We start from the raw sequence: 10,704 nt of genomic DNA on the forward strand, positions 1-10,704 counted from the left end.
CCAAATTTGATAACGCTGTCGTTGACGCGTTCAAATTAATACTACTTATCTATAACAACTTCAGTATTGTTAAGAAAGTAGTCAACAAAATAGTAAGGGTAAAGTAACCCAAAGTCGTCTCCCAACGAACATGGAATTGATTTTTAACAAATTAGTTCTTATAAAACTATACAAAGCGGTTAGTCAAACAAAATAAAAAATATAGGGGATTCAGATAAACAAAGATAGAAACAAAATTTAAAAGATAAAAAGAAATAAAAACAATAGAAAAGAAAATAGATTGATTCCATTGCCTTTTCAAAATAGATTCATCATCGGTTATCTAAAGATTATTGCTCAATTAATTATTGTTGTAGATTTCCAAATTAATCAATGTAAAGTCTCAATTAATTTGTTGGCGTTCTCACTTTTAACCAAAGTACATTCTCAATTAAAAGTGAGAACTTTTAGATTATCCATAGTAAATTTAATCAAAGTACAGTCTCAATCAAATTTTACTATGCCTAATCATGTCTATTCTTTTATCTCCTCACCAAATAAAAAGCTTAATTAATCAAAGTAAAGTCTCGATTAATTTTCATTAGAGTAAATACCTTTAACCAAAGTAAAGTCTCAATTATTGGTAAAAACTCATTTAATCACATGAAAGTTTCTAAATAAAATCAAAGTAAAGTCTCAATTAAATTTAAAAACCTTTGACTCATATGATCAATATGCATATAGATTTAAAATCATTATTTTTTATGTGATTCAAAGATAAAAGACATAGATAAATTAAAACCTCAACAATAATAAAAAGAACAAAGAAATTAATTCATTCTAACCTCAGAATCCATAATGAAATTACAATGGAATCAACCCAAGAAGTTTAGCAATTCATGGAATACAAAATAAAAAGAAGAATAGAGAGAAGAAAAGAGAGAGAAAGGAAACGAAATTAGGCACCCCTAAGGGTTCCAAAACTCTGAAATCCCGAGCTTTTCTTCTACTTCTCCCTTGGTCTCTTTATATAGGAATTGGACTGGGCTTTTTTGTTGCTAAAATCTCTCAAATATCTTTTGAAATAAAGATAAATATAAATATTTAAAAATACTTGGAGAGATATAGACTATTTGACAAATATAATTGGTTGATAATATCAATATCTAATATAATTAAATTAATTAATTACTTAAAGATATATGATAAATTATCACCAATTAATATTTGTATTAATTTTCCAAATCAACCCTTTGCAATCTCCTTAAATTATCTTCTAAATAATCCAATATCTTCAAGATATATTTGTTTGTTGTGGAACTAAAAAGATTCAAGAAGATCTTGTCATATTTAAAAAGATTTGGTAGTTATTATCTTTTAATATTTTATGATATAATTAAATAAGATAATTATTTAAAAATATCAAATAAAATATCTAAAGATATATTTTCCCAAATTATCTTCTATCATAAAGATAAAGAAAACCGCAAGGTCCAATTTTTCTTTCCTCTCTTCTTGGTTTAGCCAAACTTCTTCACTTTTTCAAGCTTTTCTTGCCGTCTTCATGTAATGCTTGGCCTAAATTTTTGTGTTTTTGATAATTTCTTATTCTTTGATTTATCTTTAAGGTGTCATGAAGCTTTAATCAATTTATTTCCACACCTCTAAATGAGCTTAAAACTTAACTTCAGCTGCATCAACAAACGTTAAAATATCCAAAAATAATTTATGCAGCTAAAAATCACTTTTTAAGACATTTTTATCACACAAGCTCAAACAACCTAATTATCAGAATTATCAATTAGATCACTCTTTAGGCACACAAATTCAATTAAATACCCATAATTAAACATTAAATGAGGGCAAAAATACGCACTCATCATACCCACACACTTATCCTTTTGCACTCCTGGGCAAAATCAAACAATTTCAAAACTTAATCTGAGGTATTTTATTTCACATCAACATTGGATCAAAGGAATGAACATCACTGGAGACAAATCAATACTCTAGAGATCAAATTATCATGTATATACAAACAGAAAGGTTCTATTTTTCACACATGAGTTAATCTTTTGAATTCACAAGACAATCAATTATGAAAGAAAGCACTCAAGTTAAATGTGTATTTTCTCACCAAAATTCTCTCAAGTGTTTTGGCTTGTGTTTTCACTCAAAATACTCATGTAAGTAAACTCTCATGATACTTAACAAGACTCTAATATTCACAAACTTTCAGAAAATATGCATTCAAAGATCATGAGGACTTTTCACAGGTTATAATGGGGCTAAGGCAAAGGTAGGAAAAATTTTAAGATTTTTGGGTTTTTGAAATTAAAATATAGAAAGAATAATGGAGCATAATTTCAAAAACAACTCTTTTTCGTTTTTGCTCTTTGTTGCTCTCTCTCTCTTTTTTTTTTAGAAAGCAATTATTTTTTTCATTTCAACACTTTTTCATCAACAATTTTTCCTTTTGCCATTTTTATTAATTTGTGGGTGAGGTACTCACCCACACACTTTATTCCTCAACCATTTCTGAACACAATCCATTAGCTCCTTCTTTCTTCCTAAGGTAGAATATAGTCTTTTTCTTTTCAAGGTTATGCAATAGGCTTAAAACAAGAAAAAGAGGTTTAAAGCTCAAAGGGGCTACCAATGGATTAATATCAAGGTGGGCTTATTTGGCCAAGTAGCTAAAAACAAGAAATGCCTCAGTCATATCAAATCATGCATATTCACCTAAGATGCAAAACAAAAGACTCAAGCTAAACATTTGAGTATAAACAAACATGAGCAAGTCACTCAAGAAAAAAATAGGAATGACATATGGCAATTCATCCTTTACATTAAGGCTCAAGACTCATAAGGTCAAATTCTTTCACAAAAGATTTAATCAAGAAATTCTCAAATGAACTCAATTAGCAAATCATAGAAACAATCCACTCATATCAACATGACTTTTATTTTTCTAGAATTATGATCATCCCTATTACTGAATCAAATCCTAAAAATCCAATATGTTTTATTGAAAATAGGGAAATATTTTTTGTGGATTTCTTATGAGACATATTGTTTAAAAGTTTCACTTAGTAAAAAGTTAATACTTTCACAATTTTCTCAAAAAGAAATCACAATTTTTTTTTTCTTTTTAAATGAAAACAAAAACAAAAAATTGAAAAACATAAAAAAGAAAAAAAAAAATCCTAGCTACAGTTTGTCTCCCCCTCACTTATTTCAAAAAAAAAACTGTCCTTGATGGACTTATTTTGGGGAGGAAACGAAATTTTTTTTGATTTCTGGCTCAATCTGGCCATATGTCAAAATTTATTTTCTTTAATTTTATAAAGTACAAGTCAGCTTGTACCATTTTTTTAATTTTTACTTTTTGAAGTTTATGAAAACTAAAAACAAAAAAACATATTTTTGAAATTTTTTTATATTTTTTATTAAAATCAAAAACAAAAAACAAATATGCATGCAATTTAAATTTTTTATCAACAATGCTTTCAAAAGAATTTGAATCTAACCTGTTTACCTGTTGCAGCAACCTTTCTTCTTTTTCTGCAGCCATGTCAACAAAGATAACCACTGAAAACTTATTTGCATCATTCACATCAATAAACTTGTTGTGTGGACTGTGTGGCTTCAACTCAACTTGAGCATCATCAGGTGCATTCGGATGGTTAAGTGGATCATCAGTAATCCTCATAATCTCATCTTCTGAGCAAAAATTGTCACCTAGTGTTGTTGACTCTACTGCTTCATCATTAACCAAGCCAGTTGCAATAGTAGATGCTTCAGCTGCATCTTCGAATATTGTTGGCTCTTCAACTGCACTTGGTTCCTCCATTGTATTGTTCTCACAACTTTGCTCTTGAAAATGATCACTTGTACTCATATCCTCATCAATGGGTACAACTTTATACTCACATTGAGCAGCATCAACATATCCATCAGTAGATATATTAGTGTGAGAATCTTCAATTTCTTCATCAGCAACATCTTTAGCAAAATTGATATGTCCATCAGTAGACATATTACTATGAAAATCATTATATCCATCAGTAGATATATCAATGTGATGTGATTCCGCTATTGGTTTTTCAGACTGATTCTGTAGGCTTTGTGTGGCGGCATTCATCATCTCTTTCTGATCTGTCTGATTCATCTTCATCATTTCAGTCATCATTTTCATCATATCTTCCAAAGTGACCTTTCTCACTGCATCATTCATTATCTGACTCAAATCTTCAGACATTTGTTCAGCTCTGATGGCCAACTTCAGAAGCACATCTTTGATTTCATGACGAAGTTCGTTAAAATCTGGATTTTCAGGAAATCTCTGATGGGGTTGAGGGGTGGTATTAACAGTTACAAGTAATTCTATGAAGTTGTTCTTACTTGCATCCCTCAACATATCAGATAGTATTTGCTTATTTTCGTACCACTCTTGCTCAATATTTCTGCATCTTTGATCAACTCGCAACCTTTCATCCATGGACTCTAATTTCTCTATAACTTCACCCATTAGTATCATAACTTCTTTGTAGGATGGTCCATTGGTTGCTTCAACTTGTTGTGGCGGTATATATTGTTGCTGAACACTATTTGGAACATATGGTTGCTGAGGTGGACACTTAGAATACGGTTGTTGCTCATATCCCAAAAAAGATGATCTAGGATATAGATCATTAAATTGTCGTAAAGTTAACCCACTTATATCAGGTGCAGAAGTAGGTGTGACAATTTGTTGTTGATAATCATATGAATCACGTGGTTGTTGTGGATAGTAATCATAATTCACTTGAAAATCACACTGTTGATTATTTTCATATGAAAAATTATTTTGCATTTTTGAAAGAGGTTTTCTGAAAAGAGATAAGTTAAAAGCTTGTTGAGTAGACTTCCAGGAAAGAGAGGTGCGTCTCAATGGACAACTTAAGTATCTTATCTTTCCTTAGCCAAAGTTTTTCCCAACTAGTTTCACAAATTTCCCAACAAAATTCCTCAAACAAAAATTATGCATAAAAAAAAACTAAATAAAATAAAATAAAATAACTAAAGAAAATAAAAAAAAAATGTTAGAAAAAAAATTGAGAAAAGAAAATGTTAGTGATAAACAAAAAAATAAAATAAAAATTAAAAATAGAATTAAAAAATAAAATCAAAAGAATAAAAATAAAAATAAGAACTAAAATGATAAAAATTCTAACCGTGTTCCCCGGCAGCGGCGCCAAATTTGATAACGCTGTCGTTGACGCGTTCAAATTAATACTACTTATCTATAACAACTTCAGTATTGTTAAGAAAGTAGTCAACAAAATAGTAAGGGTAAAGTAACCCAAAGTCGTCTCCCAACGAACATGGAATTGATTTTTAACAAATTAGTTCTTATAAAACTATACAAAGCGGTTAGTCAAACAAAATAAAAAATATAGGGGATTCAGATAAACAAAGATAGAAACAAAATTTAAAAGATAAAAAGAAATAAAAACAATAGAAAAGAAAATAGATTGATTCCATTGCCTTTTCAAAATAGATTCATCATCGGTTATCTAAAGATTATTGCTCAATTAATTATTGTTGTAGATTTCCAAATTAATCAATGTAAAGTCTCAATTAATTTGTTGGCGTTCTCACTTTTAACCAAAGTACAGTCTCAATTAAAAGTGAGAACTTTTAGATTATCCATAGTAAATTTAATCAAAGTACAGTCTCAATCAAATTTTACTATGCCTAATCATGTCTATTCTTTTATCTCCTCACCAAATAAAAAGCTTAATTAATCAAAGTAAAGTCTCGATTAATTTTCATTAGAGTAAATACCTTTAACCAAAGTAAAGTCTCAATTATTGGTAAAAACTCATTTAATCACATGAAAGTTTCTAAATAAAATCAAAGTAAAGTCTCAATTAAATTTAAAAACCTTTGACTCATATGATCAATATGCATATAGATTTAAAATCATTATTTTTTATGTGATTCAAAGATAAAAGACATAGATAAATTAAAACCTCAACAATAATAAAAAGAACAAAGAAATTAATTCATTCTAACCTCAGAATCCATAATGAAATTACAATGGAATCAACCCAAGAAGTTTAGCAATTCATGGAATACAAAATAAAAAGAAGAATAGAGAGAAGAAAAGAGAGAGAAAGGAAACGAAATTAGGCACCCCTAAGGGTTCCAAAACTCTGAAATCCCGAGCTTTTCTTCTACTTCTCCCTTGGTCTCTTTATATAGGAATTGGACTGGGCTTTTTTGTTGCTAAAATCTCTCAAATATCTTTTGAAATAAAGATAAATATAAATATTTAAAAATACTTGGAGAGATATAGACTATTTGACAAATATAATTGGTTGATAATATCAATATCTAATATAATTAAATTAATTAATTACTTAAAGATATATGATAAATTATCACCAATTAATATTTGTATTAATTTTCCAAATCAACCCTTTGCAATCTCCTTAAATTATCTTCTAAATAATCCAATATCTTCAAGATATATTTGTTTGTTGTGGAACTAAAAAGATTCAAGAAGATCTTGTCATATTTAAAAAGATTTGGTAGTTATTATCTTTTAATATTTTATGATATAATTAAATAAGATAATTATTTAAAAATATCAAATAAAATATCTAAAGATATATTTTCCCAAATTATCTTCTATCATAAAGATAAAGAAAACCGCAAGGTCCAATTTTTCTTTCCTCTCTTCTTGGTTTAGCCAAACTTCTTCACTTTTTCAAGCTTTTCTTGCCGTCTTCATGTAATGCTTGGCCTAAATTTTTGTGTTTTTGATAATTTCTTATTCTTTGATTTATCTTTAAGGTGTCATGAAGCTTTAATCAATTTATTTCCACACCTCTAAATGAGCTTAAAACTTAACTTCAGCTGCATCAACAAACGTTAAAATATCCAAAAATAATTTATGCAGCTAAAAATCACTTTTTAAGACATTTTTATCACACAAGCTCAAACAACCTAATTATCAGAATTATCAATTAGATCACTCTTTAGGCACACAAATTCAATTAAATACCCATAATTAAACATTAAATGAGGGCAAAAATACGCACTCATCACAAAACCATTGGCTAGAGATAGGTTTAATAAGCTAAGAACTGAACTAGGCATATTAGACATCAAGAATGTGGTCTGATGTGTTTGTAGCATGTTAATCTTATGTAATCATGCGTTGGTTTCATAAAAATCTGATGTTGTATGAAAAATTTGAGAATTGTCATATTCAACCTGTTGATTTTTCATTTCAACGTGTTGATTTCAGTTAAATCTGCCTATGTTTACAAAAACATGATCTGTCAACCTGTTGATTCTGTATTTCAACATGTTTATTTCACTTAAGCTGCCACTGAATGATGAAAAATTGATCTACTATCATTTTCAATCTGTTGTTTTCACAATTCACTATGTTGATTTCATTAAAACTGAATCTGGAAAAATAAAGTTCGATTTTACGATTTTCAATTGATTGAATTTCAAAATCAGTCAGCTGATTTCACTTAACCAGATTTTATTTTTAATCTTTGATGCTCTGATGTTGTTTTAATCGATTGATTCTATTTGTCAACGTGTTGATTTTACTTAAACTGTGCATTTACTCACGAATTGAATTGTTAAGATGACCCAGTCAAAGAAAATATCTTTTTGTCAGGCACTATCTGCTCTTAACTGCCCATTTCATCAGCCATGTGTTGCTTTTACTGTTTTGTTTGACTAAAAAGCATGTTTAGTGTACAATTCCAATGTGCATGCAGCTCATATGATCTGAATCGATTGATTCACTCATAAAAACACATTGAAAACATCATGAATGCATGAGATACTGCTTTAGACTACATTAAACTAGTTTGGGTAACCTAAAATGAATTAATTAAAAAAATCTGCACCATTTAATCAACTGTTTCTGAAAATCAGCTTGTTCAATTATAAATACTGCACTTGTATTGCTGCATTTGCATCATACATATCTTAGAAACAGCCACTCCTCATACCCCAAGGTCTCCAAATCATGAAAGCCATAGAAGAATTGAAGCCTGGTTTGGGGATCATGAGGACAACATTCAAGTGTTCCTCATTGAGATGAATAGGAAGCAGATCAACATTCCTAAGGTGCTGAGGTTTTGATGGCTAAGGGTTGAAGGCTTTGAGAGTCTATTCCAACAACTAAAGCATCAAAAGTTGAAGACATTTCTTGAACTTTCATGGAAAATCTATCTAGACTTGGTGAAGGTGTTTTTCACCAACTTGGAGTTCAAAATGATGTCCTGTTGTCCAGCATCAAGGGTGTTTGAATGCAGATCAACAAGAGAGCTTGGAAAGATGTGGTTGGACTCAAATCAAGGGGTGTGCAAGTGAGGAAAGGTGAAACTGGGGCTGTTCCAGAATTCAACAAGATGCAATACTATGTCATGTGCTTGAGGAATCTTGTTGCTGAAATCAAGCACTTCCATGTTGGTGGTCTCAAGGTGGATCAAAGGTTGCTTGGTATGATTGTCACAAAAATCCTTGTTCCACGTGGTAGCAACCATTCAGCATTGAATGAGGGAGAATTGATACTCATGTACTACATTCAACACAACATCCAAGTGGATCAGATCTATGTGTTTCGTGATCACATGCTCAAGGCCAAGAGGCTCACATATTTTAGGCTGCCATATATGGTTTTGGTGTCCAAATTCATTAAATATTTTGGAATTGATGTAGAGGATGAGCTAGAAGAGTCAACTGGACTATTGAACCATACCTCCAACCAAAATCTACACAAAATGGGCTTTCTCAAGGTGGGAAATGGATGGACAACTACTAGAGCTGTATTTGGTGGTGGGCATGACCATGAAGTTGGCCCAAGTGGTGCAAATCAAGAGGAATAACCAACTGCTGGACCCATGGACTTGATTCCCTACAACCCTCCTAAGGATAGAGGCCCTGTGTACTCACATTTTGAGAGGATGGTGTTGAACCAATTGCATGAGCTCAATGTGTCCTAACATGCACATCACAACTATTGCAATGAGAGGTTCAATGCATTGGATGGCCAAATTCATGATATCCATGATATGCTGAACTCATTCCAGACCAGAAATGATCCTCAAGATGACTGAGTGTGGTGGTTGTTTAGGATCATGCATTACATCCATGTGTTTGTGCTTTTTTAGTTTTAGCTCTGTCAATTTCAGTTGGTTGTTTTTTGTTTCAATCGGCTGATTATATCAGTTTTATGATTTTTCTTCTCTGTTTCAGTTTGTGCTTGCTGTATTGTGTTCAAATATTAATGAAAGGATATGCAATTCTTGTTCTTTTTATGCATTTGTTCTGTTTGAGGAATCCAAAGGGGGAGGAAAATTGGAAAATGGAAAATTGAGCAAATTAAAAGCATAGAAGCATTAAAATTGGAATTAAAATCAAATCTGAAATTGAATCCATATTATTGAGAGGGGGAGCATGTGTATATGTGTGTGCTTGCGAGATTGTGTGCATTGCTACTATAAATGTCTTTCAGGTTCATAAGTTTCAAGCTAAGGTGTCACTTCATCAAATTAATGGTATCTAACAAATGGTAGCATTTTGCAATGAAAGATAAAAGAAGATAGATGGAAGAAGATAGAGGTCGGGTTCATCAAATCAGGGGCAGATTGTTGACATGAGAAACCAAGGTGATTTGCTTCTTGAAGATTTGATGAAGATTAAATGAAGCATTTTTTGAACTATCTTGAAGCCATTACCATTGGAATGAAGCCTACATTGATGAAGAAAGGAGATTTGATGTTAACCATGTTGATCAAGGCTGGAACGTGTGCTCTCCATTTAGTTGCATCATTTAGAAAGTGTATTTTAAAGTTGTAATTCATGTTGTAGAACTTATAGCATTAATTAGATGTTTTTAGACTTGGGTGTGTCTTTTAATCTGTTGAATGGTTTTTTAACAGGTTAAAAGGTTGGTTGCAACAATTTTAAACTGCAACAGATTCAATCACTTAATTTAATTTTTTAATCGACTGATTTCACTTAAGTCAAGTGAAATCAACCGATTGATTTGAAAATCAATCCGTTGAATTTCGTAACTGTTTGACTATAAAAGCTGTGATTTTTGAATGAGAGGTCTGTTGATCATTTTAGAGCGTGATTTTGTTTTGGAAACTTTTGGAAACTCTTTCCTTCGTGATCATACAATTTGCAGTAGTTGAAGATTCATCTTGGATGAATTCTTGGAGCTTTTGGCTTGGATTGAAGCTTGGAGAAAGTGGTTTGTGGTAGGCTGGGCTGTGCTACCACTTAGGTTTGATCTTTCTCAAGCTTTGTGTGTGTGTCTGGTGGTTTCCAGGTCTGCACGAGGGTTCGTGCTGTGCTGGTGTGATTCTTGTGTGATTCAAGAGTCTTTTGTGGTGTTTTTGCATATTTTGAAAGTGTAAGGGTGGATACTTTGTAAATCTTTTGAAATAGTGCAAAGTCAAGCTTAGGTTTCCTTGACAAACTACATGTAGCTCAGGTTTGAGTGAACCAGTATAAAAATCTTGTGTCTCCTCTCTTCTCTAACCTTTCTCTCATGCATTTTCATTTTAAAGTTTAAAGACCTTGTGCTTTAATCATCTTTTTCATGATCTTGCATGTTTTCATGACATTTGCAGCATTGAGCATGTTTGTATAATCATTTGGAACATGTCTTGATCATTCTTGTGCATTGTTTCTGGT

The sequence above is a fragment of the Vigna unguiculata genome, chromosome 9 (assembly GCF_004118075.2).
Source record: "Vigna unguiculata cultivar IT97K-499-35 chromosome 9, ASM411807v1, whole genome shotgun sequence".
NCBI lineage: Eukaryota > Viridiplantae > Streptophyta > Magnoliopsida > Fabales > Fabaceae > Vigna > Vigna unguiculata.